Consider the following 25,630-nt stretch of genomic DNA (forward strand, 5'->3'; position numbering starts at 1 on the left):
AGTGGAAATAAACCAAGATACAGAACATGTTAGCCAGTTATTTCTTCAGTTCTTATTTTTTTTTGGCTTTGAAACCAAATAGGAAAAAGGAGCAAACTGGGGGGAGAAGGGAAGATTCAAAAGGCTTTTGGTTGGGAGGAGATTGCAGGGTGACAGGAGTAGATGGGGAGAATAGATGGTATGCTGCGAAAGATGGGGAGAAACCCTGGAGGCTTCCCATAGGTAGAAGGTTATCAGGTTAAATTTCTGAAGTAAACAGAGTTCAGACTTCCAAACATTTTCACATTACTGTTTCTAATATCACCTCTTAGTAACACTAAGTGTGAATACATGAAGTAAAGGTAAATGCACACACAGAAGTAAAGAAGTGCATTTGTCAAATATAGAAACTAATAGAAAAAAATGATCAAGAAAAGCACTAAATACTTAGCTTCCTGCTCAAAACTTCACCCCTACAGCAGCATAAGATGCTGAAAGTCATTGCAGAGGCACAAACAGAAAACATTTTCCAACAGGCCTGAAATGTTATCATGTTTTCTGGGAGCAGAATTTGGCCCTAAGTGTATTTCTAATATGAGTTTAGCTGGTGTGAAAGGCTCGGCCTGCAGAAAAAGGCAATCGGGGCACAGAGCTCGCATTTGGCCCCTCCTCCCCTGAATACCTGTTGCTTGAGCACCCCTTTGGCCATTTCCTGGAAGGAGCCCACTGGGAGGCAGACACTGCCCTGCCTTATGGTAGGAAATCTAACTCCATCTTCACTATTCTAACACATATTATTTCATATAAAGCATTTTTTTTCCAGGCTAAAGTTCACCTTCATCTGTTTTAGTTTTTGCCTTGTAATCCCTAATAATGACAAATATTAGTAAAAAAGCTCCACTTACTTTATCTGTCTGAGCCTCAAAAATGTTGCAATAAGAATGTATAGCTCAGTAAAGCGCCCAAGTACGCAAGCTCGTTGATTGTGGCACTAACATGATATGTGAGGAAAACTTAAATCATACTTTTAATTTTGAGGGAACAATGTTGAAAAGCCCTTAGAAGAAGAAAGAATTAATAATTCATAACATTTTTCCTCTGTTTCTCTTCACAGAATGTCCACAGACAGATCAGGACTGTAATAAAGCTGTGAAGCACAGGGATGGCCGGTAAGAGACCGCTCTTCATGCCTTGACAACACGACACAGAACACATTTACGAAATGTTAATACCCCTGACATGTCAGAGAGGCCAGCTGACTTTATAGTCTGTTGCTATGATTTCTTCCAGTTCCATTAATCAAGACTAGATGACGTGTTTCCCCAAATTTACGTTTACACTATATTTCTTTTCATTTATTCTATGGCTTGTTCGGTTCTTGCTTGCTTGCAGTAGAGAGCAATAGAAACGTGGTGCCATTGCCAGTCACCGACAGGATCTTTCATGTAATAACGATATTCCTGTAAATGCTTGTTGAAAGCAAATTTTAAAATCAAAGTGTTTCTGCCTAACATTACGGTGTTTTGGTGGTACAGTCAGGTTAATGCCCAGAAAAAGTGAATGAAATGGAGTTGCAGGCCTGCTTTCCACAGATTTGCTTTGTAATTTGAATTTTGATCTGGATTTTATTTACTATTTCTCCAGCTCTGTTAACAATGAACAGTAAAAAACCTTGGATGGAGGTGTATGAACCCCATCCCCATGCAAGTGTAGCCTGCCGTTGCCTGGAGGACCTACCCTTGGCACAGGACTAAGTGACCGGTGAGGCTGCGGAGAGCCCAGCGCTCTGTGCTGGCGGTGGAGCTACCAGACGGGGACGTGCATGCAGGGGACTGTGAGGACAACTTTAACCATCTCTTCATCCTCTATGAGGAAGTAGAATTGCTCCACAGGAACAGAAGGAGTTCCTGTTCTGCTAGGAGTGGTGGGTCTAACACCATAAAACCCAGGATCCAGGGCAGTAAGAGCAAGAGGGACTTTTATTTCCAGAACCGTGGGGAAAGTCCTCACTTGACCCCAGCAGTAGGAACGCAGTCTGTTTCCGCTAGACCTGCATCCTCTTTTGTACCTCATTTCCTTGTTTTAAGAGTTCGTATTTGTGTTCTAGAAAAAATAGTGTGGCATAATCTTTCCCACTTTATTATCATTTTATGGTAGCCTGTCTGATAAATTTAGACTTGATTCAACTTTGTGTTTTAAAACCTTTTCTGTTTTTCTGTGCAACCCTCATGACTGGCCTCTTTTAAATCCGTTCTTGGTGTCATGCTGTAGACTTCAAATTTTTGCTCATGATTTAATTCAGTGTCTCTGTTCCTTGTTCTTCCCAATTATTAAAAGCTCAGCCATTCACTAGAGGTTTGTCTCTTGTGGAGCTTTTTGGTCATAGATTCCTTTCTCTCTAAGGGAAGGGTCTCAATGAAGAGATGTGATTTAAGAATTATTATGATGACTCTTTATAAAAAGCATCCTAGAAAGCTCTTTTGATATTCTATTTCCATATGAAGGTCTTTTAAGGATTTTGGGGGGAAATCCTCTATTTTTGTTGAAATAGGATTGATACACACTTGGCAGCACTGTCCTGATTATTGAATAGGGAAAAGTCATCTTGAATGCTTGAAGCAGGACATTTTCTTGCCTGTATTTTGACTGTTTTCTGGTTCTCAGCTGGTAATTGTTCGTTATACTCTTTTCTTGCATGGTAACAAGAAAGACTTAGGTTTATACCTGAAAAAACATCCAGGCAATTTGTTCTTAAATTTTTTACATCACTTGTTCTTTTTACCCATTTGTTGACTCAGCTGCAGCTTTAACTGTTCTATAAATGCAAAGGAGTTTGCAGAGGTGCAGCATGTATTTTTGCAGAACTAGCATCCTTGTCCAGCTGTTCCCAAACTGCTTTTCATACTATTGATGTTACAGATGGATGAGAGCACTGTGCATTGCACTTAGAGTTTTATCATTCACTGTGCAGAACTGCTGCCAGTTCTACTAATGCCCAACTAATAGGCAAAGAGAAGTAAATCTAATAACACGAACAAGTGGTAGGGAGGAACATATAAGAGGAAGAAAATTAGAAAGTCAAAAGCATGAAATGCCATTTTAGGACAATAACTCTTTAAAACAAGTAGTGGAAAGATAACCCTTACGGTTGCATGATATTAACCTCCACAAGCCAGCAACTCATAATATTTGTCTTAACTTTGACAGTGAAAAGAGATAGTCAGAGTTATTTTTTGGTTAGAGTTAGTTTCTATTTTGATTATGTTTATGGACTCATCTACACATGAGGTTTTCCAAGTACTGCCAGTATAATTAGACTGCTATAGTTGCCATTTTCTATCAGAAAGAGTCTTCCTCCACAATCAGGACTTTTTATTGTTTGGATTAAGCAGACATAAACTAAACTGGACCAAAAAGGCACTCATACTGGACTCTGAGCAAGCAGCGGGGAAGTGATACTTGTAGAAGTGTGGCAGGGTGGTTCAGCCCTTGGGTTTAGACACCAAGGTATGGAGTTGAAATGTTTATTTGGCTGATGTTGGAAGAAAAACGAGTTCAGTCCCTGTAGTCACAGCTGCTGCTAGTGCAGTACCTCACACATGGGACTGGGCACTAAAGGATGATTTGATGAAGACCAGAACTATCTGTGGGCCTACTATAGCCAAAACTAACGTCTGACTGCTGATATTATCAGTAGTGGAAGTCCCAATGGCTTGAAGACTTTAAGGGGTACTCTTAGAGGAGAGCTGAGCAAATCAAAGAGAAAAGTGTATGATATCATGGAAAATGTACTAAGTACTGCTGTTTTAATGATCAGTTAAAGACAAGCCTAAGCCTTCCAAAATAATCCAAGATAAATCAAATCTTATTGGAAGATTTTAAAAATGCTTGACAGCTGGGCAATTAAACCATTTTTGGTGAAAATTGAAAAAAAAATACTGCTCAAAAATGGCAGTTTGGGGCAGAATCAAATCTTGATGTTACTAAACTCTATGTTCCATCCTGGAATTTTACAAACTGATGTAGCGGGGAAAACTATAATCCACTGCAGTGTTTGTATTAACCTGACATCCTCATAGCTGATGAACACATGCAATGAATGCCAACAATAAGAATTAAGGTTACCTTGGCTGCCAAATGGTAACCGTCTTTAAACATATGGAAAATGACATAAGACCATAAAAAACAGCCCTGTCAGTTTGTAAGAGAGCATAAAGCATATGCACGGGAGACCTTGGGTCTGACCTACTCCCACATAGAGTGAATGAAAGTTTTGCCAGGAAGTGCTGGGAGAGAAGCTAACTTCTGGGGAGCAAGGCTGACCAGGTCTTCTTAGCACAGTTGACAATAGTACAATTATAACTGGAAATGATCTCCATACAATTGCAACCATATGTTTGTCTGCAGTTTCAAGGGCTCCCAAATTTTCTACCGTAGTTTGGCTTCAGGCAGAAGCTGATGGTACAGAGCACATTTTGGGACCTGGTGCAGGATGTCGGTTTGGTGTTTCCTTACTTTGGCCTTGGTTGCTAGCTCCAGGGCTGCAGGAGGGCAGTGTCAGTGTCAGCGGCAATGCAGGTGTGTGCATCGCAGGCAGCATGCCTGGCACGGGGCAAGGCGCCGTCAGCCCCTGGGGCAGGGACCGCAGTGTCGGTTCCCCCGGCTTCCCTGGAGGTCGGGGGGAGTCCAGGCTCGCACGGCGACAAATTGTCACTTTGCCTCTGGGGGAAGCAGAGGTGTTGAGCTCCTGCTGAGTTCAGAGTCCTCCTCTCGCCCTGCCCTCACTACAGCCCAGGAACTACAGCAGAGCTGGATTCCCTCCTTTTCTCCACAAAATCCAGACTTTTTACAGACCAACCTGTTAGCAATACACACCTTTCCCATTAACTTTCTGAGGATCCTGCTGTGTTCAGATCAGGATCCTCATCTCTGGCCCCTGCTTTCCCTGGAAACAAACAGGGCTTCTGGCTGTTTCATGGCAGAAAAGGGATGAACACACTGTGGCTCTCCTTCAGTGCTGGCAGGGGACAGCAAGGATTGGAGACATTTCACCTCGTGGGCTGGACGAGGAGCTGAGACGCTGGAGAAGAGTCAGAGCTGGCAAACGCAGCTGTTCCCGAGCTGGCTCCATGCTCTGAGGGCCGTCTGAGCGCCTTCACTCCTGGCTTTCAAAAGGAAGGACAAAAAACGCACAGGCTGTTCTCAGCGTTTCCAGCATTTAAGAGCTGATTGACTACACTTTGCTGGGAAGTGGTGAGTGAGCAAGGGCAGCCAATCAATGGGTTACGCTAAAAATACACTTCGATGGCTCCTCTCATCCTGTGGGTGCTCACAAACCATGGCCAACCTGCTATTCCCACAGTTTTTTTTTTTCTTGTTATATTAGATAGATCTGACTGGTACTTCATAGCAGTCACTGAGTGCATCTGTGGCGGAGGGCAACTACCCCCCCCCCCCATCTCGGGCCCAAAGTGTGGTGAAGCACAACTACCCCCCCCCCTTACCTCAGGCCCCAGCTGACCGCAAATAACTGACAGTGCCCAGTGCTGACCAGGAGGAACTAGGCGATACTGGTTGCAGCCGGTGAGGCCAGAAATGGGCATGAGATCAGCAAAAAGGGGTATATTTTCCCCAACATAGCATGAAGTCAGCAGAAAGGTATCTTCTCCCCAGCACGGCATGAGATCAGCAAAAAAGGTGCATCTCCACACCAACTATTATATGACCATGAGTCAAACTCCATACCCATAAATAGCGCTGCAGCCTAGAGCCCGTGGAGCTCTCCTGCACGGCAGTGGGCTGCACAGCAGTGAATCTCCCTTGAGTTGGGATGCTTCTCAAGGTGACTCTCCAGGAGTTAAGAGAACCTCTGACAAGAAACTGTTGGAGAGGTAAGAAACCGAGACTTGGGCCAATAACAAATGTGCGGTAAGATTCATTTGCAATGTCTACATTGTATAGCCATCTTCAATAAATCTGTTTGCAATAAACTCAGAGTTAATAATACCAATATACCTTCCCCCTCCCCACGACAGCATGACATACACTGGGAAAGAGATTTAGAAGCTGAATAATTTTGAAGTAGAACAACCAAGATCTTCTGGGTTTGGTGTTTCATCTGCCCTTTAATTGATAGATAGCCATATTGCCAAAAAAGCAAGTGTATGGCTAGATGTTGAGGTGTCTTCCTTTAACTTGTTAACCCTGCCATTGGCCTGTTATATTACTCCACAAAAACTACCATATGCACACCATAGCACAGCAAAACTGCTATTCATTGAAAAGATTGTAGATAGGATTCTGCTCCTAGATAGCGGGAATACTCTAGACTTACACCAGCGAGCCATATTTGGCCACAACATCCACAGGGAAAAGCACATCATTTAAAACTGTACCAAACATTAAATAAAACAGGAGGATGTGTATTGTGCATCTGTAATATGAAATATTCAACTGCTAAGATTTTCTGCCCATTATGTAGCTGTAAGATAATGAGAACTGAACAGCCAAAGTCATTCCAAGCTCAGAGCAAGTGTTTATGGGACTTCTCCAGCATAAGATAGGTTCATGGTAAGCAAAAACTACATAATAATTAAAAAAAATCTATCAAAAATCAATCTCTTTAGCATTTGGTCATTATTATTCAAAATGTTCTAGGGTATGTACAGGAAGGATGGACAGATGAGCCAATTTTTTACTGTGCCAATTCTTTTTTTACATGTTTCTGAATTGATTGTAACACAGTGATGATCACTTTTCAGAGACATCACTGGCCACCAGCATGACCCAGCTGGGGAGGGCTGCAGTGAGGTGCCAGGAAAAAATGTTACTTTGCTATGCAGCAGGAACTGTGCTTAGCTATTTTCCTTTTGAAACAGTTTTCTGTATAATCCCTCTGCTATACATGGACATTTTAATAGCTGGAATAATGGACGTTGCCACAAAGCGTGATGGCATGGCTATCTCCTGAATGGAGACAAGTGTTCGACATATGGAAAATTGTGGGTCGGGGTGTGGGGGGGAGGTGTCAAGGATGGAAAATTCTTGGGGGAAAGCATCTTACTTGTTCTTTTCTTACTCTTCTTAACAGACATCTACTTCTGGTCACTGCTAATGAGCAATACAGAGGGCCAGATGGCCTTTAGTCTGAAGCAGAAGAGCAGCTCCTATGTTCTTGTATCTGAAATGTATGTGCCTCAGCTGTTGTGACATTTATGGAGTGTAACTGTGCAGCCTATGGAGTCTGTAGCCTACCATGCTCAGTTGGTGCCCACCAGTCTGATGAAGATCTGGTTACCTTTCCTTGACAGGTGGAGTCCCCACTCTTGTTCCAGAGCAACTTGCCCTCCTTCCTGAGCACAGCATGCATTTTGCCAAACATTGCACCTTGCAATAAAGTAGCTCAAATTCTCCAGTGTCTGCTTCCACTAAAACAGAAATCCAGAAAAGTTAGAATCAGGCAGATGAAATGCTTTGAAAGCAAGGATATGTCTTATTCTTTTGAGTAAAGGTAGATGGCACAGAAAACCCTGCAGTATTTTCAGTACAAGCAGTTTCTGCTAGCACTGAATAATGATTGTAAAAATGTATCCATCCACTCAACTGCTTCAACAAAGCATTTCACCTTCAGAAGCGAAAATATCCATTAAACATGTTGGCTCCACTTCAGTTGGCTCCAGTGTAAAATGGACATTTACATTATTTTCTCTAACCCTGTTGCATTAGCTAATCTGCCTGTTTTCACAGTCCTTGATAAGTCAGTGCCCTGCAGGGACTGCCGTTTCATGTGTTGTCAGGTTTGCCGGTGGTGGGGCTGCACTGGAGGATGCTTGGTCCAGGGTGGCCAAAGGGACCGCAAAAACCTCAGCTGATGCAGCAGCTGGCTGAGAAATGACCACTAGGAAGTGCTTTCTTGCCTGCTCATCTGAGCTGGGCTGCTCCTGCGGCTTTGTGTTCCTCTCCTTCCTGCCCTTCCTCCTGCTCAGGACCCTCCATGCCAGCCACAAGTCCTTGCATGAAAGTGCACGGAGGAGGAAGAGCCCCGGCACCCTCCCTCTCCCTGCCTGCCTAGGGCTGGTTGCTCCCCGGCGTCAGCGTTGGCCAGTTTAATGTTCATTTGTGAAACTTCTTAACTTTCAGTACGGCTGTGTCAGCTCTGAAGGAGTCACCCAGGAGGGCTACAGTGCTGCCACCAGCCGCAAATGCTTCTTACTTATTGCAGGGACCCAAAGAATTGCTCTTGAAGGTGGTACTCATTGCTAGCACAATATTGGCCTTCTTGTGCTTTTGATGAGGATTGACAGAAATCTTATAGTGTTCTTGCTAAGCACTTAACTTTGCTTATTCCTTGAAAGCATCCTGTTGTGTCAGTTAAAAGATGTTTTCTCTGCGCTCACCCTTCCCATTATAGTTACTGTATATGTGTAATTAAGAGGTTTAAAAGATAATAGTTGTTTTTTAGTGGATGCCTCTGTGTTTCTTTTCCTAATTTAGCAGTATTTATTTTGTCTTTTAGGAATAGTGCTTTATTATGCTAGTCTATAAACTATGGGCTGGACCCAAGGCTGACATCAGCGGATTTAGATCAGTTCCCAGTAGCTAGAGCCCTGGCGCCCTGCATTTACTAGGTGTCTGTAATGAACAGTGTGTACAGAGATTCGGCGAAGAGGGTCTCTATCTTCCACAAGGTATGGAAGCCACTACAGCTATTTCCAATAGGGAGGTCACTGGTACCTCATGGGGTATTCTGGCAATTGTATTAAAACTGTTTCTACAGGAAAGTGATGAATGGGGTTTCCTATGAACCTCTACTGTCCAAGAGCAGCAATTTTTGTAAGACAATTTAGCAACAAAGTATTAAACATCTAACCCCTCCTAAGCAATTACCTAAAAGACTTTACCACAGGCTGCCAAAGAGATAATTCTTTCATACGGATTATAATTAGCTATTGTTTGTACGGCGCTTTGGAAATGTAACATGCAAAACATTATTATAAAGTGTTCATTTTCTAGTTTGAGCTGGGGAGTTCTGCTCTGGAGGCAGCAGAGGCTCTGCCTGCAGGGCTCTCCCTCCCTGCTCTGGCCCAGCATGGCTGCTGCTGGCTGATTCGAGGCGCTGGGAGTAAGAGAGGACAAAAGCCATCTATGCCTCCAGCTTATGCAGAAGAGCACTTTAGATGCTTCTACTTTCTTGCCATCTTTTAAGTGTGGTGTTCTCCCTGCTGCCTCAGCCATGTGCAGTGTCTCTGCAGTATATTGATATAAAAGCCTTAAACTTTCATACCATTAACTGTAGATTTTAGAGAGTATTTAGAGCATGTCTTTAATTATTTAAGAGGAAATCACGAATAATAATAACACAATATCTATGGCTAAAGTACACAGTGGCAGCATAATGGATATTTCTCTGTAAATGTATTGAAGCAGAATATTGACTCAGTAAATCTGTGAAAGCCATGAAAATCATCTGATGAAACAGCTCTAGGTTGGCAAGATGCTTTTTATGAAATAACCATAGAGGAAACATTTTGCCCATTTCTGAGGTTTAAAGGAAATGTAATGCTTGTGAAGTTGGTGACTGATGACAGTGTCACAGAATTTAACCCTATTCATCATCTTTGGCTGTGTCTACATTAGCAGTAGGGCGACTTGACAGGAACAGATCTGTAAAGTGAAACAGCTGCATCTGGTACTGTGGAATGAAGGCCCACTATGTTAGAGAATATGAAATGTGCCCAGAAAATGCATCTTCTGCAAAACGAACCCAGCAGACATGCTCTGGCAGCATGTCGTGGTGTGAGCCAAAGCTCTGTAAGTGAGGGCAGTGGGGAGATTCACGAGGGAATCGCGCTCCTGATCTGAGCTAACATGATAATGTAGACTCATCCTTCTTGTCCCAATTATTCATACAAGTGACCAACCACCCTGACTGTCACCCATGACATTTGTCAGTCCCTGCTGGCTCAGTTCCCCCAGGGTGAGGAAGAGTCTTGGCACCAGTCGGCCTTGCAGCTGCTCTGGGCACCCTTGCAAGGCCACAAAGGGAAGGTGGACACCGGAGCCTTGCTCTACCTGTGATATCTTTCCTGGAAATATAAATGACTGAAAGTCCCTTATTAATATAGAGAAGTGGTACACAATGTCACATCACCAAGGCCGATCTGTAAGTGATTGTTACCAGAAATATCGTGGCAAACGTGACGGTTAAAGGAGATAGGAGGTTATTAATTTGAAAGTGTTGTGATCGCTTGTCAGTCTGAAAGAGTCTTTCATACAAAACAAACTGACATACAGTAGATTGAATTAATACTTCTATTAATGTCTTGATCTGTTGTAACTTAAGATTTCCCCAAATTCACTGTTGCTTGTAAAACTTTAATCATTACATAAGAAATCATTGGTATGATTATATTATTTGATTATAAGTCTGGAAGACACTTGCTTTAGACTATTTAAGAAAGTATAATAATAATTAGCTGTGACTATATACTGCTATAAACTAAGGAGAAGTTAAAGATTTTTTCTCAGATGTTCACAGTACAATACAGGAACAATTACCTTTAGACCTCATATTTGTCAACAGAGTACACATTTAAAACTTTCAAGCTTCTGGTCTTGGAGAACCTTTATTTCCAAACATTAAACCCCTTCTATAATGTGCTGCTGGCTAGGACAGTGTAGTTGGGTGCTGCCCTAGTATCTTGGGAATTGATGGTAGTTGTCTTCTAATGAGAAAGGCACTGAAACTCAGCACCAATGTCACGGTAGAGTCCCTGCTGAGAAAATGACACCAACAGAGAAAAAAGTTCCTCTTTTGGTAAGGTGCATGAATATAAAGAGACTTATAATTGGATTTCCTTAAAGATTTGGAGAACTAACACTCTTACAACTCTTCATATTGAAAGAAAGTTCTTTTAAATTCTATTAGTTCTCCAGCCTACATTTTTTAGAAAAGTAAGATGTACAGCTTCTGAAGAAAACCAGGAACAATGAGGTGAGCAGTATTTGCATTCACAAGTTATTCTGTGGTGGCACGTTGTCATCTTTTGTTGAAATATCACAACTTTTCAAAAAGAATCCTTTGAAGCTAAAGAATAATATTTCATCTTGTTTTCTAAAAAGTTATACTGAATACACACTTTGAAATGACAACGTGCGATCTGACTGCCCTTTAGCATTGGTCTGTCACCTAAGGTGCCTCTGTTCAAACTGAGGTCATAGTGTTTTCTCTCATCAGTCCATATCCCCACCACTGGCATCACAACATTTGGTATGAAAGAGGATGACATTTGGAAGATGATCAAGAGTGAACTAATAAGGGCGTTGGATTTAAATACCAATCTCTGCATTGAATGGTTTCTCATGATCAAAGTTAAAATCGATGCAGGGATATGTGCCATACAGAATTAATACGCTACAATATTGAAAAAAGATGTTTTAAAATGTCTTTGGAATGTAGTGCTGAAAGACTCCTGGGCTCGCTAATCAGTAGGAGAGCATGATCCCAAACTCTTAAAACAAAGCAACCAGTATGATTGAATTATGAACCAAGAGATGCTTCCAGTCTACAAACAGTTTCTCCCTTTAGGCCAATTGAAAATATATTGCAATGATAATGTACAGTAAGCCTTAAAATGGTCATTAAGAGTGTATCAGCATTAGCAATGAAGTTTGGATCAAGAGTGTGTCTTTGAAAGGAACCTTCCCATTCTACTGTGTTTTAGTTGCATTGTGGAACAGCCTCTGATCATATGAACTTTGAGATGAAACTAAAGGAAGATGTGTTCCAGGACATGTGGCTCCCAAGCCACAAATGGGCATTCAGGGCATGGGACCAGACTAGAGATAGTCTGAATTAAAGAAATGTGTACACTGTCAACATCAGGTTTTCCAAACTACCTGTTTCTCTCTAGTCTCTGTAGGCTTCCCCCTGGTCTGCACTGCTCCCTAAAGTAGGCATAACCTAAAAATATCTGAACCTTCCATGAAAGACATTCAAGAGCTGCTTTATGTATTATAGATTTTCTAATCACTAATGGTCTTACTGCAGTCTTATCTTACTAACATCGCGTTTTTATTCTGATAGTTATTCAGTTGAGGTCTGGAGTCTGGCCTCTAGTCTACCACTGATTTCCTCTCCACAGCTTCAGGTAAATAGCTCCTCATTTGCTGCTGTTTCCCCAGTAGCTAGAAGGAGACCAAGACCTTTTGGGACAGTTGTGAGTCCTGTTTTATTACTTTGGGGAAAATGCTCTGTAGTCCTTTGAAAGTGAGATATATAGAGAAGTTGGTTTTCTTCCTTTTTTTATTATTGGGCCAAAACTTGGACCCCTTAAACAGGCAAAACCCCATTCAGGAGTACTTCTGAGAAGAAACAGTGATAAAGCCAGCATTCATTACAATGACTTTGATGGCTCTCTGGTTACGATGCCCAGCGCATGCAGCGCTTTCCAAGAACATGCCAAGATCTGGCAGAAACATGTTGTTTCAGAACCAGCTTGCTCTTAAAGAGACATCAATTTTGGTCTAAGTGCTATTCCATTAAGGTGAGCTGCAACTGATACTCTGACTCTATGGTAATCTGGAGTCTGGAAAATGAAAACAGACTGTTCAGTCATTAGGAAACTGGACATTGATTAGGAGAGCCGAATTTGGTGCCTTGCCAAATGTCCAGATTTCACGTATGACCCTAGATGATCATGAGGCCAAATCTGTAAATGGATGTATAAACACAAAACAAAATTCCTCTCACCTGGCTTTGGCCCATCTAAACATTGGCTTCTGGTTTAAACAAGGCATCTCTGCTTGCTCTGTGTCACAAGGAATGAATGATCCATCCCACCTGTTTTTCCAGGCAGCGAATCACCCTTTGCAAGAGCTGACCTTTTTGGCTCAGATAATGAAGGATCCTGGTCACTGGGCTGAGAGTGCATTTCTCACCCCCCTGGGTGCCTTGAGTGAGTCCCTGTGTTTTTTTCTGCAAGATTTCTCTAGTCCTCCTCTGCACATGGGCAGAACAGCTGCAATTTTGGCAAGGCTGAGCAACCCAAGACTGTCTCCTGTGTAGGCCTAGTTATGACCCTGAAGGCCTTCACCTAAGTACCACTAAGATATGAGACAAAAAGATGCATGAATGGAGCAGCCTCACCTAAAACTGGAAGTGGGATTTGGGTTGTCAGTTTATCACTTTGATATCAGCTCCATCCCAGAGGCCCAGTGCTTGGCTTCTAATTGCCCCAGAAAGTCAGGATATATGACACTCCCTTCTTGTCAGCTTTTCCTCATGGCTGTTTTGTATGGTTCCTTGCTCATCTCCTCCCTCTATTTGTGGCCAGTTGCCCCCTCTCAGAGGCACCTGACCATTCTCCTTACGCGGGTTGCTCAGGGATGGTACCAGGATCGCGGACCTCAGTCCAGGAGCAGCGCATGGAAACCAAAGTAACCTTAGGCTTCCTTTATTTTATAGTCAATGAGGAGAAACGTGTCTGTGATTCATAGACATCTGCTTCTGGACGAGATGATTCACGTCAGAGAAGTGCCTGTTTCTGTCTGTTGGCTGCAGAGAGACCCTGTGGTGGCTGGCTCAGAGCAGACATCCGCACTGCAGACTGCTCCGGCTGGGAAGGCCGGTCCCTCCAGGGTGCCGAGTATTTCGGTGCCAAAATCCCGGGAGGATCTGGCCCTTCTTTCCTAACTGGGAACCCTTCATCTTTCTGTGTGTCAGCTCCTTATTTGTACAGTCGAGATAATAGCGCTACCCTGTCCAAGAGGGATTTCACAGAAATAAATCTATGAATAGAGACCTTGAGATTAGAAGAAAGACTGTGATGATTGGGACCATATAAATACCAAGATAGATTTCTTAGGGAAACAGCTGGTGAAGATATTGGGAAAGATTTAATTCCCCTCTGAGCAATTAAAATGAGAAAAGGCCATAGTTCTAATTTACAAAATAAGTCAGAGAGAGTGAAACTGAACTGTATTGGATTTTACTCTGCTTAAATGAGAAAATCTGCAGATTTTGTAATTAGGTAGTAGGATTCTCTGATACATTCAGGTGCTTCTGCTACCCAATGGTTTACAAAATAGAGGTTAGCTCTGAGACCTAAAGTAATGGGTTTAAATAAACCTAGTGCCAATTAATATGAATAGAAAAAGTTGTACCCAGAACAATCACAGAGACTGCTAGTGCTGCAATTTATGGAGAAGTCAGTGCTGAAATATCTGCAGCAGAATTTTCTTGAGATTTAAGGGGGAATTACATAACCCACAAGCGTTTTTGTCTTTAAAGCTGTGGAAACAGATGGTTTGGAGAAACTGGCTAGAAATCTTACTGCAGTGGTCTTCATGGATATTAGAAATCAAGATAATTTTAAAATCAGCAGAATAGAATGTACAAATATTATGACTTGTGATCACAGCCTGTTACTCCACTTCCACTCTTCTAAGTTTCTATATATGATATTGCCCCTCTGAGACAAACGAATGAATGAGCCTGCTGTGTGGAGATGTCCTGAGGTCTCCCATTGCCTGTTCTCCTCATGTGGGATAGGGAGTGGGGCAGCTTGTGCATCTTGGACCTCAGTTCAATCATTGCACATATTTTTTGGTGCCTGAGATGAGCAGAGAACTACCTGTGATTGTTACATGTTATTTGTGCCAGGTCACAGTGCACGTTGCTTCTGTGGAAATTCACAGTTAATGCTGTGGATCACAGATGACATCAGCTGCTGAGGCTCTTGGTGGATTCTATTCATTTGGGTTTGAAAAGCTGTATTTCTTATGAGCCCTCAGGTTTTTATTCTTATGCTTCCATACACTTTCATTTTGAAGTCTATTAGCTTGCATTTATTAGAATTGAATTTTTGTTTTATGTAATCAATCTTTGCTGCAGAACCACCATTGTGCTGGTATTGAATGAATCTAAATTCCATCACTGCTTATTTTCTTGACCTACAGAGGACTACAGTGTGTGGCTACCACTCATTAAACCGTATCTGTTTAGCTTGATGCATTTGTCAGTTCTAAGCTTAGTGAGAGGTTAGGGAGACAAAGACTGGGTTGGACAAAGGAGTAGACAGGGCCATTTTCAGGTGCTGTGAGAAACAAAATGTTCAGTGTTTTTTTGCTGCCTGTTTTTTATAGTACAAGACAAGCAGGCGATGTTTCTGTGCAGGGCATGAGTTCTGGGTATTTTCTTGCATCGACTGGCATGCTGTGGATCACCAGGACTCCTGTCCAGCACACTAGCAAAGATGAGTGCTCCAGTGTGGACTCAAGTTTTAAGAGAGCTACAGGTTCCTCTTTGCATGAGGCTGCAAGCCATTTCAGTGCACTGTTAGGAGAGCAAAATGGCTTAAAATGTCTGTGTGAAAAGCCATTATGACTGTGTTATTATTTTCCTTTTTGTTGTGTGCATTTTATTTCACTCATTGGTTCAGTATCCAAAGTCGCTGTCATTTGATCCTATCAGTCAGCCAGCCTTCAGATTCATAAATGTTGTTTCTCTCTATTTTTCATTATAATTTTCTCATCAGGGTCAGAAAAGAAAGGATGTTTTAGAGCTTAGGAATTACCCTGAAATTCTGCAGATTAAAGTTAAATTTTATGTTCCAACAAAGACAAAGACTTATACTGTGATCCTGCACAAGTCTCTGTGCTTCAAATTCCTACCTCTTAAGTAAGGGTAGTAGTACTACCACATCTTGAAGAACTTTTGTGCAGGAAAATAGCATCAAAGATGGTGCCATATCCCATTACTGGAACCGAGTGCAGACAGTACCTATGACTGATTTATTACATAACTATATGGTGCTAGACACCGTATAGGTGTACTGTACCTCTCTCTAAGCCCTCACATCCAAGCTTTATGTGATACTTCTAAATAACATCCTTCCAACTCCTCTACGCAACAACTCTTTCCACCTCACTGCCACTACAATGATGGTTGCTGTCTTGACAAATGCCATTTTGCCCTCACAGTCCTGCTAGGAATTGTTTTACTAGCCTGTCACTGACCATATGACTCCTCTTTGCTTATCTCCAGGGACTCTATTTTCTCGATCACATCAAACATAATCTACTCATGGTGATATTCAAGGCTCCTCTTACCTCCTGGAAGGTCAGTTCCCAGTTCTGCCCAGGCTAGCAGCCTTCATTGCTCAACTATTGTATTTCTAACAAGGGACCTCACGGGTTCCCTGAGCTGCCTCCATTGCTGGTAGGATCTCTCTGTAAACATTACAAAATTAAGCATTACCTTCTCTCCAAACTATCCAGCAACGTGGTCCCTACAGAAATCTTGATGGTGGTGAAATAGCTGCTGAGGCTGAGACCACAGCCTACCCTGCTGGTCGGTACTGTCTTGGTATTTCCCTCTCTGTGTGTATCAGCCCACTGTCTCTTGTTTCTTGCTTGAACAACTTGCTGTCTGTCCCATACTGGTACCAAGCCTACTGCAGTGGGGGCCTGCATGAAGTCTGGTACTACGAGGCAGTAGGATGTAACAAATATATTTGTTATTTAGAATATGCATATTATCTGATAACTTTTATTCTAAATGGTTGGTAGCTGTATAGAAGAAGTAAATGATTTGTGGGGAGACGGAGGAGGAGGATAATAAATGCACTTGTGCTTTAGAGCTAGAAAACTGCTCCAAAGGAGCCTCTTTAGCTCTGCTGTGTCAGATACCGCTAACTACATCATAAAACAGCTCTTAAGAAAGTCTACTTAAGTTTACTACCCTGGGTGCCAAGCAATCCTCTTTACCAGCTATCATAAACACACAACCTTCTGTTTGATTTCTGTTAAAGAAGAGGCTGATGGAGGGCTCTGCCTTTACCTACCTGCCTCGGGGGCATTACTGATGATCTCAGGAGTGGTAGTAGGATTTGTCTCACCTAATATAGGCGTCTAAAGTTTACTTTGTTTGAAGATAAATACTTAACGCAGGTACGTGACCACTGCCTGTAATGTCCTGCTTCCCACTGGCTCTATAGGGAGCTGAAAGGGGCCAGCTTTAACCTGAAGAACAAGAATGAGGGTCCGAGGGAGAGCCGAGGGGCATCCCGAGAGGCCTCCAGACACCACCAGCCCAGCAAAGACTGGCTGAGTTTTGGAGTCTTTGGTGTTTCTCCTGCTCCAAAAATGTAGCCAGGGTAGGGAGTTCGGGGGTGAGAGGGTTTTGTGTATAGAAAGCTGCTGAGATGGCTTTGGGGATTGAAGCAGTAACATGATTTTTCTCCCATCCTTCCAGGCTCACTCATTTCCTCCTTTTTCAGAATGATTACATCTCTTCCAAAATTAGTGATACCTGTGTTTTCTAAATTCCCATAAGCCCTTGAGTCCTTCATAAATACCACCTTTTCAATCCATTCATGTTTTTAAAATGAAGCACAGTATTTACAAGTAGATCTGTGCCTTATATGTTAAACCTACAGACTGTTTTTACTGTCAGTAGTCACTCGGCAAACACAATGAATTAGACCCAACTAAGCTTCTGGAGACATTATCTGCATACCTTAATTTGAACCTCTGATCATTCATTCTGTCAAAAATACTGTATTAAAAAACCCTGAACTGATAGTATGTCATCATTGTTTTCTTCATTTGCTGCTTGGTAACCAAAACTAGGTTGTGTTTGAAGTTCACCTAAAACATGAGTCTCATCTAGTTTCTATATGACTTCCCCTCAGAAAATCTTTTAATAAAGTAAAGACAACAGGAGGTGAAAAGAAGAAAGTATTGCTAAGTGTTGCAGGCCACTGCGGAGAGCCTGGGTAGGGCGGCAGCCTGAGCCTCAGCGTGCAGGTGCAACAGCATCATGAGTTTCCAAACAGCCGTGGTTTGCTTAATATTGCCACAAACTTTTGTCACTCAGGACTAGGTGAACCCTGAGTTCGAGAAGCAAGACTGCCAGCTCATAGACTGGCACATGTATTAGCCTTTGATACTCAGATTATGATTATGCTTTTTAATAATCAGCCTAGTCTTTGAAATACTTCTTGTTAACCTTAACATTAAAAGGCAATTTAGAAAGTTTTAATATCTATTTGGGCAAGTCAAAGGATGAAATCCTACCTCATTGGAATTCGGAGCTCAGGATTTTACTCTGGATACCAATGTCCGAAGTGGCCTCTTTGAACATCTAATCCATCTGTGCTTATTGCACTGCAAAGTCTAGTGTCTAGTCAGACCTCCCATGTAACACAGTTATTGACACTAGTTTCATGGTCAGTGTTTGAAAAGTCAGCCTGTCATTTAAATAATAAAAAATGGGAAAATTTATTGGTTTTTGTTTTTGGCAAATGAAAGATGTTAGAATGAATGTAACTGGGATAATCATGTCAGAGAGGGTAATTAGCTTTTAGTATAATTACAGTCTCGGCACATTTTTGGTTGTATGTTGCATGAAAATCTGAAATGATGCTTTGATGTCAGAGCATGTGGGAAGCAGGCTTAGTAATTCCAGCTATTTTGTTGTCAAAAATGCTGTCTGAGAGGAGAATATTAGTGAATTGTATCTGTTTACTTTTAAAATCTCTTTTTCCCTTGGTAGGGTCCACAATTCCTTCCATCAATAAGCAGGAACATCCCATGAACCCATTTTATTTAAAAGTAGAACAGGTGTGAGGACTTAGTCACCCATTTAAATTATATCATCCAGTGCACAAGCTGGAACACATAGTTACATAAATACTGGCTGACAATTCATACAAATAGGGCGATCAAAGGCAAGACAAGTTTTCTCGGACTCTGAAATTAGGCAAATCATGTTTCCAGAAGACATCCTGCTCTGCCAGCTGCGGTTTCCTCTGAGATTTTGCCTCATATAAAGATTCTTCAGGAAAATGATTCGGAAGCCAAGGTCCCAGGAGCGATGTGTTCAATTAAGATCTGTCAATTTATTTCAGGCTTTGACATAGTGTAGTTTCCAGTGTGTGAGATGAATGTTTCTGCAGGATGAGGTGCTCAAGGAGATTCCCCCTCGAGGGCTAGAGGGGGCCAGGAGCTGGTGTCAGCCAGGAGTGTGGACAAGCTCCTGTTTCGTTCAGGTGAGAGCTTTAAACCCAGCTGTGGTTTACAGCTAGCTGCTGGGGGGAACGGTGCTGTCTCTGCCTGGAGGTAGGCTGGATCCAGCCCTGATGACTGGAGAACAGATGCTCTCAACAGTCAGTGACTTCAGTGATTGAAACTGTGATAATTCATTAATGGGCAATTGCTTTGGCAGGGCTCCTGCTGCAGCGATTGCATCGCCATGAAATTTTGTAATGGCAAGAGTGCCTCATGCCCAAGTGATGAGCACAAAATAGTTGTATTAAGCCATTCTTTTCAAAGCCTTCTGGGGAACGCTTCAGACATATCCTATTTCCTCCAGTTCCCTGATGAAGTGATACAAAACAAAATGTGATTTAAAGTTTCCATTCACTTACCTTAATAGACCAGGATTCAATCAGAGTTCACATGCCATGGTGATTATTGCATTTGATAATACAGACTTGCATCTCCAGGACAAGAAGGGCCACATCCTGCCATCCTTTTGTATTTGAATTCTAATAACTTGCATGGGAGCTAGGGAGAATTTGAGTTAGAATCAATTACAGGAAACTGGACTTAGGACTTGGTTTGGTGCAGTATTGCCACATTTCTTTCTGTCCTTCCACATCTGCCAGACTCACCGTTTCACTCCGGTTAATAATGTCTGTCTCTGTTTGGAAGGCTTTTTTGCATGGAGAAGTTAGGAATCACTTTGAGCAACATCATTTTTCCAAATATTAAATTGATTATTTTCTCATCAATGAAATAGGTAGATTCTTCCATGATATGACAGAAGCATTAATAGAGATTACAGCTGAACAAACCTCTCAAACAAGAATAGACCTTTTATAACTGTCTCCTACCCCCTTCTGTGATATTATTTGGTTTTGACAGAAATTCAGTTTCTGAAATCTGAAAGATCTGTATTAAATACCACTGTTGTGATTTCTTTTCAAGGTGCATTCTGCTTCCTCTTTCTCATTGTGAAAAGAGAATTCTGATATAGGATCTGCATAATGTGAACAGTAAAAAGAGGCAGAATAGCGTCAGGTAGAACCTTTTACAGCTTATTCTTCATATTCTTCCCTCCTTTTGCCTTCGATTTTCTAGCTGTTCTTCCACTAGTCATAGAATAAACAACCCCATGAAACTTAAAATTTGCTTGAAAAGCAAAGGACTTTAGGCTATATTAAAGTCTTAAATATGCTTCCACAGCCCTTCTTAATTTCACTCCAAGTTGTTTGTATAGATTTAAGGACAAAATTTCATTTTCACCCTGTATATATTTGAGACAACACCCTCCTGTTCTAAAACGGACCCCCCCAGCTGAGATTTTCACATCACAAGCACTCCATTTGGGCGTTAGCTGAGAAATTTGCTGTTGTGCTCCACATATAGATGGTATTGTATTAAAAAGATGTTGCCACACATGTGCGCATGGAAGCATGATACAAAAGAAAAGTCAGCCAAGCATCACCTTTAATTGTTTCAGTCATTTCAAATCTTTGGAAATGCCCAAGTATTTTTATTTTTTACCTCTGCTATTTTCTGTCTTGTAAATAGGTTCATTTAGAACATAGTAAAAGGTGGGACTGAAAGTGACTGAAAGATCAGAAGGAAGAAATTCCCACTCAACTTCCCTCATTGCCATTTCTCCCAATTTCCGCTTACATTTCAAAATCAAAACCTTCCTCTGCTCCATCTCCCAAAGCTGGAGGCACTAAATTTTCCACAGTTTGAATCATTTTCTTCTGTTTTAAGAAGAAGAAGAAGAAGAAGAAGAAGGGAAAAAAAAATCCATGTTCTTGGTGAAGGTGTACAGAGTGGATATTATCTAAACTTCCAGTGAATCACAGCTGACAGTGTTGCTATTTCTAGGCCAGAGAATCACTCTTTGAACAAAATGCAATCGCTGTGTCTTTTCAACCTGCGCTTCAGCAGAGTGAAACAGCAGGATTCCCATACTGTATAATAACTGTCAGAAACAATTTCTGCTCTGTAAGTGAGGTGAAGCAAAATGTCAAAATATTTGAATACATTTCATTGAGTATATCTTCTTTTAAATTAGTGAAGGCTAGAGGAAGAGAATCCTATTCTCTCACATAATAAATATGCATGGAACAGTGGGGCCAAGTGAATTCTAATAAAGCTGAGTCCTTGCTTGTTAATGTGTTAGAGAACCCACAACAATAAAACACAATAATTATTAGTTAAAGAAATGCCAGCATTGGCCTTTTACCAACACTCCTGAACATGTAAATCGCCATAAATTTAGACCGTCTAAAGGCACTGTGTTAATTACCATATTTTATAAAATGCCTTGGGTAGAGGGGAGCAATCACAGCAACCGAAAAGGATTCCAGCCTGAGTGTATATATCTTGTTATTAGTACAACTGCAATCCTTGGAGCTCATTAGCCTATCCACATGATCTTTGCTCATGCCCTGAAAAGAATGGTAAAGAAAGTTTACTAACAATACCTTTTTAGGTATAGGTAGGTTTTGTAAGGCTTTCCATCCCTGCAGATCCCAAAGCACCTTATGAGGTGTATAGGAAGTGCTCAAGATTTCGTGAATGTGGCAATAGATTTTTAGTGCAAGAGGATGGGTCATCAAACCCCTAATTCATGTGCCCCAGGAGCTACCAGTCACAAAAACCTTTTCAGACGATTTACACTCTTTAATACCAGAGTCGAGAAAGCTGCAAAGTGCCACAGGAAGAGAGCAGCAGGGGTGAAAGGCACAGCTGGTACCTCGAGTCCCTGCAGTAGTGAAGGAATTACATGGAAGTATCTCAGCAACTATGAGAAGGTACATCAGTTTTATATGCCATAGACAAATTGACTCTCTTTTTTTCTAGAGTCCCTGCTAATCTGCTGTGGTGCACCAAAGCACTAGGATCACAGATGCATCTGGCTCAACATTTCTTCTCTAGCTGTAGCCAATCTCAGACCATTCAGAATAAAGTGCCAGGGAAGGAAAAAATATTCCTAGCCCCTACAGGTCACCTGTGGAAACTGAAATGTGACATTAATGTTAAGTAGATCAGAGACAAGTATATTTGTAGGGATGTAATTCCTGCAAGAGGAATTTGAAGGCATATAAGAAAACCTCCCTTCAGTTTCCTGGGTGAGCATTCTTGGTGACTTTCTAGAAAAGGTGAAGTGGCTCCATCATTAAGGTGGCTAGCAGAATTAATGAGTGCAATTTGTAGTGAGATAGGCACATGTACACACACACCCATACAAAGGTAGGAATTCTCTGTGCCAGGGAAAATATGGCTGTGCCCAAATTGATTTAGGATTAATTAGTTCACAAAGCTCATTATGTCATATAATGAGATAAGAGTTCAGTCTTGTTTATAGTTAAGGTGTCATAACACACTAAAGTGTTGCTTTTCCACTAGATGCTAAAATGTTCTCATTTGATAGTCATTATATAATCATTTTTTGACTTACTGGTTTTAACAAAGTATTAACTTGGGTATCTAATACTGATGGACTGCTATCTAAAACACTGATTTTTCCATAAATTCCTACTCTCTTTGGCATTTTATCCTTTGCCTATTTAGGACCCCAGGAAAAAGTGTCTCAGGAGGTGATCAGACTTTGCTAATGTACAAATAAATTCAAATTACCATACTGTTTTGCAATGGAAACCACCAGTCTTTGCTAAAAAGTAGGCATTCATGGAAAGGTGAAAAATAACTAGGTTGTGTGATTTTCTGCTGAAACTACTATCAGTCAATAGCATTGTTTTGAAAAGTTGATCAAATTGGTTTCATTCCCAACCTTTGCTAGTAAACTAGATTAAATCTAGTAAATATCTGTCTAAATGCCCCATCTATCAGAAGGCATTTTTGACAGTAGCCCAGTGTAGAGTGCATAATGATAGATTACAGCATATTGCTTGTGCTGAATGCACTTCCAGTTCTACCAGTTCTACCAAAGAGAGTTAATGTTAATGTGTTTTTTGCATCTAACCCCTACATCTCCTTTGTAGACAAGAACAGAATTGTGATTACACTTGTTGTTTACACTCTTAAAGTGTTTGGGCTATTTTATTTTGAAGGCAAGCGATAGCAAATAAATATTGTTGTTTTCTTCTAGATGAAAACTTCCTCATTTATGAGGATTCTGATTGTTGACGTGATTGCTGTGTTGTATTATTTAAAATAATGTAGCTGGAGATTACAGGTTTCTTTTGCTAATATTGGGATGAAATTACAAAGCATTTTGGCTGTGTTCAGAGGAAGATAATGGCAGCCCTTGGTAATGTATAGCAGTCTGCCAAAATTGCTGAAAAGAAACAGGAAATTTCATCTAATCCACATAAATTGAGTGTGGGGAATATCAGGCTCTCTGGAAAATGCTTGTTTTAGTTCTGGTATGTTGCAGGTAGCTATCCAACATGGAATATATTTCAGTGCATCTAGCCATGGGAAAGGCAGGCTTGGTCTCAATGTTTGCAAGTATTTTGAGCAAATTCAATAATCATCATTGCCTTGTTTTCCTCATCATTTCTTTCTGTTCGCCACTCAGCCTAATCTCTCTCTTCTTGTGTTTTCTCGCCCTGGGGATCAAGGTTTTGTCACTAATACAGTTTAATATCTCTTTCATTACCCAGGTTTTCTTCTCTTTTCCATCCCATTAAAACTCTGGCTAATTAAAATTGTGTATAATAATAATAATACCCTTTGCTATGGACTCCTTGGTAATTGCTCCTTTAACTGCTCACGCTGGTTTCCTCTCACTTTTGACTGCAAACTCAGTACGGTGCACCCTCATTTCCCAGCTTGCGCTTGCTGGCGGCCGCACCGCCTTGGCAGCACGTGCGTACGCAGTCACATGCAGACACACACAGCTGTGCACCACCGCAGTGCGCGGATGAAATAGCTGGGCAGGCAGTGTGCCTACGGCCAAGTGGAAACCATCCAAACGAGACAACAGGTTTCTTTTTCTTGATGAACACATATTTACACACCTTTTAATGCATACACCTTTCATACATGCTCATTACATAAATTTGTAATTAATTCATTTCTTATTTGAAGAATGCACAGGTTTTATTGGTTCGGCTGTGTTACTTTCCTTTCTGGCCAATAGCAATGAACAGCTTTAAATGAAAAATTTGGCTTTCAGTTAACTTGCTAACTAGGTTCAGATGTACACATGCAAGTTTAACAATTTACTTTTGGAAGAACCAATATGGCATGTATTCAAATGGCTTTACTTACTGATTGAATAGTATTTTTAAAGTGTATGAAAGAACATATTCCCTGGTAAGCATTAGGGAACATGCCATTTGCATTTCAAAGGCCAGTACTTTTTGCTGTTACCTTGGCACCAAGGAATAGATAGGGTTTCCTTGTGTTTTCCCCAAAGCTACATATTTGAATGTAGGGGTGCAACAGACACAGTGGCATAAAGATGATTTTGAACAAATGAATAAATAAAAAGGCACCATGGGACTGCCATTGCCTTTCACCCAGGCTCTCAGTACCGTACAAACCTTAAATCCTTCTCACAAACCAAAGCAAGAGCTGATGTATATAATTGACGCTATCACAATTTAAATTTCCTGTCTGATTTGATGTACAAGGTTTGGATGAAATTTATTAAAGCAGGATAGCAGGTTTGGATCGATGCTTTTTCATATTACTGTAACAGTTGAGCATCAAAATTCCTGTAAATATTTCTCATGCAGTTGCCAGTAATTATCCATGTAAACCACAAATTAATAGCTTTAAAATGCTATATATATATAAAACATGAAATCGGATGTCTTCCCTTGTTTCTCACTCATCCTGACCTTTTTTTTAAAATCTCTTATTCTTTCCTACATACTGTCTGTCTTTGCGTATATTTCTTTCATCACTTTTCCTTCAGTCTTTATCGAATCACATGGGGTTTTTTGAATGCCAGTCTTTCTTCAGGTCTGTGGTTTCCTTGAGGCCTTTCATTTAAGCAACAAATGGAGTGCCACACATGGAAATGGGGCCGCAGCTAGTGGAGCTATAAACTAATTGCAAAACATATCATGTTGCATCTTGAAAGGAGGCTGGAGTGAATAGAGATGACTAGCAGACTCTGAGGCCTTTCTTTTGGGGAAGCTAATTTTTTGCCTGCCTGAGATAGCAAAAAACTTGAGTTGGTTGTGTGATAAGGGGCAGTTCAGCTTTCCTTCAAAATTATCATGCACCCAGATACTTGGGCTGTGCATGAGAGTTGAGATTAATCCAGGAAAAGTGAAGGGCTGTAACTGTATTAAACCCAGAACAATCATGGTGAAAATCTTTAAATGATGTTAAACATATACAAAAAGATGGGTCATTTCCACAGTAGAACTTTTCCTTCTTATACTCACTTCCTAATGATAAAAGACGACATCCCATACCTTTCTACATTTGCCTTGTAGGTCCATAGATCTAATTGTAACGCACTACTTTCACATTTGCACAAAGAAAAAAGGGATTTTTTTTTTTTACCTACATCTTTCCAATAATCAGAATACTCTCTAGTGATTTGCAGCATGCCCATAAAAACTGCTTTGTGGATAGATTAAGCTTTGCTTTATTGTAAATGGTTAATTGGTTTATTGGTTAATAATAATATTCT

Source organism: Apteryx mantelli, chromosome 3 (genome assembly GCF_036417845.1).
Source record: "Apteryx mantelli isolate bAptMan1 chromosome 3, bAptMan1.hap1, whole genome shotgun sequence".
NCBI lineage: Eukaryota > Metazoa > Chordata > Aves > Apterygiformes > Apterygidae > Apteryx > Apteryx mantelli.